The following is a 5,000-nucleotide window of genomic DNA, read 5'->3' as shown; positions in this document are numbered from 1 at the left end:
CCAAAATCACTTATTCAATAATCAACTATTCAGTAAGACATCTTTTACACGAAACAGTTTTCAGTGCCTCCATATACGTGTTTTGAAAAATGTAAAATAAAAAACATTTTAAGTTTTAACCTCCTCAAAACCACATTTTAGAGTTTAAATTTGTTCATAACATCTATTTCCAAATAATTTGCAGTAGATATGCACCACCCTTTAAACGTAATTAGCATATTTAGTGCTTGATTAAGTGAAGGTTTATGCACTGTTGATCATTTTTCTTCTGTGAAATACTGCAGGTTATTCAGATACATTTCCATTTGGGCTGTTTTCGGTTTTGTATCTGGATATGCTTTGAGGTACTTCTACCCATCCTTGCTTATATTTTACCTCTTGAAATATGACGTTATGAGCATTAAATACTCTTGTTACAGTCTCTGAGCGTGTTGTGTGGTTTATGGGTTTGGTTTCTTTGTGAGAATGAACTCACCTTCATGAGTCACCAAGAATAAATAGAAGTCCAGTTATGTTTGCAAAGACACCCTCATACTCTACCGCAGATACTCAGCTAGCCTTAGACTGCTGAGAGAGAACCCCAGTGAAATCCTGATGGTTCTTTTACAGCAGCATCTCCTCCACACCTTTCCCTAACTTCATCCGTCCCAGTTCAGCCCACTCTCTCTTTGTTTTTCTTTCCTGTCTGCTCTCCCCCACTTTCCTCAGCTTGCATCATCTGCACACCATGTTCTGCATACATTCTTTGTCAAGCACTTAGCATTTTGCAAGGTAGAGGATCAAGTGTAGCCTTCTGAACAGCCCTACAGCTTTCGTGTAGATGTATTTGTGTATTGAGGATCCAGCGGTTATGAGTACTTGATTAAACTCGCATTAAATCATTCATTGATAAGTTGTAGTCGGCATGATGAAAATGTGTAATTTAAATTCTGTTAGATGTTTCTCTTTCGTAAGAAAGTCTGATCCAGTTTATATGCACTTTCTTGTAGCAACGTGTTTTTAGATTTTTAAAATCAATTTTTTTTATTTAAAGATTCAATGATTAAGTAATTGTATTCTTTGAAAGACTGTACATGGTTTGTTATCGTTCACGTGAGTCCATTTTTATTGTTTGGGCTTTTTTCAAAACTCTGACTGTGTGAGTGCTCATCAAAAGGAGCATGCTGTGTGTTTTTTAGCTGTGACTCTCAGGTATGCAGATGCATTTAAATAAATGCGGCATTTGTATGAAAGATAAAGGCAATGACGGCGACCACATCTTGTGCTGTTTAGAACAAGGGAGAGTGCTGGTCGGTATATCTTTGTTGTCCGTCTGCTCTGCAGGGTGAAGCTAAAACAAAGGCTCCAATGTCCGCTGACCATTGAGCTGCCTCTTGCTTTGATATGCACCCTGTTTGTATAGAGCTTTGCCTGAGGTCAAGCCGCACAGACTGTGACGCACATACAAGCATTGTGGGCTGAACTCCACCCAATAGGAAGTGGGTTCATTCTGCTTAATTTTGCATGGATGTCTTGCTTTTTTGTGTCTCCGTTCTTTTTGATGTTCATTTGTGGCAACTATGGTTTGTGCGTACTTATTCTTATACATACATTTTTAGCCAGTGTATTGTACAAGTATTAAGGACATAGCCTATAGAGGTTATCTTGCTACTCTTGTCTACCTTTTTAATAAAGATAGTAAAGCAGTCACTGTGTTCCCTCAGCACAATGCTTGCCCTTGCTCTGCATGACTTGGGTGTGTGTGTGTGTGTGTGTGTGTGGTTGTTTATGTAAGCTCTCAGCATGTGTGTGCAGCAGAGTCTCCAGCTGAAAAATCTGCATCATCACTTTCTTAATCCCGCAGTGCCATTAAGTGATACTGATGTACAGTATTCATTATGTGGTGCAATTGTACATGTATTTATGGTGTAGTCAATACATTTACATTTACTGTAATTATTAGGGTGAGGTTATGAGTACAGAAGCATTCAAATCCTTCTGATAACTCCTGTACATGGACTGGCAGCAGTGCAGAACTAGGCTTTGGACATTGACGCTAAAGGCTGAGGGTGGCATGTCATTCCTAATGTCCGTTTCTGTGTAGTACTCTTGTAATGGATATTTCAAGTGAACTGTGCTTATATAACATATAAACAGTGTGGTAAGGGTTCGGTAGTTATATAATAAACTGGCCTACATGTGAATTATGTCTGGGAATGAAGCTACCCAAACCTGGTATTTGTAGTGTGTGCAGTGGCCTCACCATCTTAAGGGAATGTACACAAGTTACCGTCTCACTGAGCGTAATCTCTGGAGGTTACTGATTTGCTAGCAGAAGTGTATTACATACTGTATCTGGTACTATGTAATTGATAGAATTAAAAACAACAACTGGTACATATTAAACTGTGGCATATAAACTTCTAAATTGACAGAGGCCTTTGGTCCATATGAGCTACCCATGCTCTGCCCACAAATAGAGTCTTTTGTAGCACTGTTGCTAGGCTGGACACGCTTTACAGAGTGTGGGCGAAAATTCCTTTCAGCCTGAAGTGAAATTGTAGAGACCTTTACTTAGAGTCTCTAAATATTATTGGATTTCCACACACACACGCATATGAAATTGAGTGAGATCACATTCTTAAATGCATAGGGTTAAATATGATGTCGGCCCACCGCTTGCAGCTATAACAGCTTCCACAAGGGTTAGGAGTGTGTTTATGGGAATTTCTGACCGTTCTTCCAGAAGCGCATTTGTGAGGTCAGACTTGAAGTTGGACACGAAGGCCTGGCTCGCAGTCTCCGCTCTAATTTATCCAAAAGGTGTTCTACCGAGTTGAGGTCAGGCCAGTCAAGTTCTTCCACACCAAACTTGCTCATCCATGTCTTTATGGACCTTGCTTTGTGCACTGGTGCTCAGTCATGTTGGAACAGGAAGGGGCCGTCCCCAAACTGTTCCCACAAAGTTGGGAGCATGAAATCATCCAAAATCTCTTTGTCTGCTGAAGGATTAAGAGTTCCATTCACTGGAGCTAAGGGGCTGAGCCAAACTCCTGAAAAACACAACCCCACACCATAATCCCCCCTCCACCAAACTTTACTCTTGGCACAGTGCAGTCAGACAAGTACCGTTCACCTGGCAACCGCCAAACCCAGACTCGCCCATCGGATTGCCAGACAGAGAAGCGAGATTAGTCACTCCAGAGAACATACACAGTCCAGTGGCGGCTGCATTTGACGCTTTGCATTGTGCTTGGTGATGTAAGTCTTGGTTGCAGCTGCTTGGCCATGGAAATCCATTCCATGAAGCTCACTACGCTGTCCATCCATCCATCCATCCATCCATCCATCCTCAGGCGTCCAGAGGCCATCCTTACCAGATGCCCAAACCACCTCAACTGGCTTCTCTCAACGTGGAGGAGAAGCTGCTCTACTCCGAGCCTCTCCAAAATCGCCAAGCTTCTCACCCTATCTCTAAGGGAGAGCTCGTCGACCCTGCGGAGAAAGTTCAATTTGGCCGCTTGTATCCGTGATCTCGTTCTTTCAGTCACTACTCAAAGCTCTCTATGCTGTTCTTGAGCTAATCTGAAGGCCACATGAAGTTTGGAGGTCTGTAGTGATTGACTCCTCAGAAAGTTGATGACCTCTGCGCACTATGCCCTTCAGCATCCGCTGACCCCGCTCTGTCGTCTTAAATGGCTGACCACTTCGTGGCTGAGCTGCTGTCGTTCCCAATCGCTTCCACTTTGTTATAATACTACTGACAGTTGACTGTGGAATATTTAGTAGTGAGGAAATTTCACGACTGGACTTGCTGCACAGGTGGCGTCCGATCACGGTACCACGCTGGAATTCACTGAGCTCCTGAGAGCGACCCATTCTTTCACTAATGTCTGTAGAAGCAGTCTGCAGGCCTAGGGGCTCGGCTTTATACACCTGTGGCCATGGAAGTGACTGGAACACCTGAATTCAATGATTTGCATACTTTTGGAAATATTTTGTGTGTGTGTGTTTTTGTGTTATTATTTTATTTTATTTGTTTATTTGTATTTGTTTCTGTTCTATTGTTTTCACGTAAATCAAGATCTGATCTTATTTTAGGTCACATTTTATGTAGAATTCGTCTGTATGCTGTACATTAGTCCCAAGTTAGAACTCGATTTGTATGCTGTTAGTGTGGTTACGTGTGTTCTTGACAAAAGCCTGAGGCCCTTCCACTCCATCATGTCAGGAAGAGGGGGTACCAGTGACTGGTGTGTGTGTGTGTGTGTGGGTGTGTGTGTGAGAGAGAGAGAGCGAACGAGAGAGAACAACCTATTTTTCTAGGTGACCTAAATCTTATCACGTCAGCATCCCTACTGAGCATAAGGACATTTTGAGAATGTGTGCTGCAGGTCCTGTAGTAGTAGTAGTAGTAGTAGTAAAATAGAGGTATTAATAGTAATATTAGTAGTAGTTATACTAATGGTACCAAAAATAGTAGTAGTGTTGGCAGTAATAATATTAGTAATGGTAGCAGTAATAATAATAATAATAATAATAATAATAATAATAATAATAATAATCGTAGTAGTACTACATTTAAGTCATAAGAGGGGGAAAAGAGCACTGCGTTTAGACACAGCCTGTTAGCCTAAGACAGACTGAAAGTAGGACTTTAGAGGAAAGAGTGGGCTACAGCAGTTTCTGTCTGGGAGCTACAGAAACAGGAAGCACTCTCAGGGCCACTTGAAAGGTGACCCCTCCAAAACCCCCACACTTTTACACGCACTGTTTTTTAGTGCTGTAGTATCTCTGTCTTTGAGCAAGATGGTCAGACAAGACACCATAATGTACACGCACAGAGCTGCTGCAGTGCCCTCTCACATTGTCAAAACACACACAAACCCTTGAGAATCCCTGGCCAGGGTCATGGTGCTGTTTGGGGGGGTGTGTGTGTGTGTGTGTGTGTGTGTAGGTGGAGGGGGGGTTAAGGTGGAGGGGGCGTGGTGTGCCGTATCAAGCTGAGCTTTTGTTCCAGC

Source organism: Pygocentrus nattereri, chromosome 30, assembly GCF_015220715.1.
Source record: "Pygocentrus nattereri isolate fPygNat1 chromosome 30, fPygNat1.pri, whole genome shotgun sequence".
Classification (NCBI taxonomy): domain Eukaryota; kingdom Metazoa; phylum Chordata; class Actinopteri; order Characiformes; family Serrasalmidae; genus Pygocentrus; species Pygocentrus nattereri.
The sequence above is the reverse complement of the archived record's forward strand: the minus strand, read 5'-3'. Positions refer to the sequence as shown.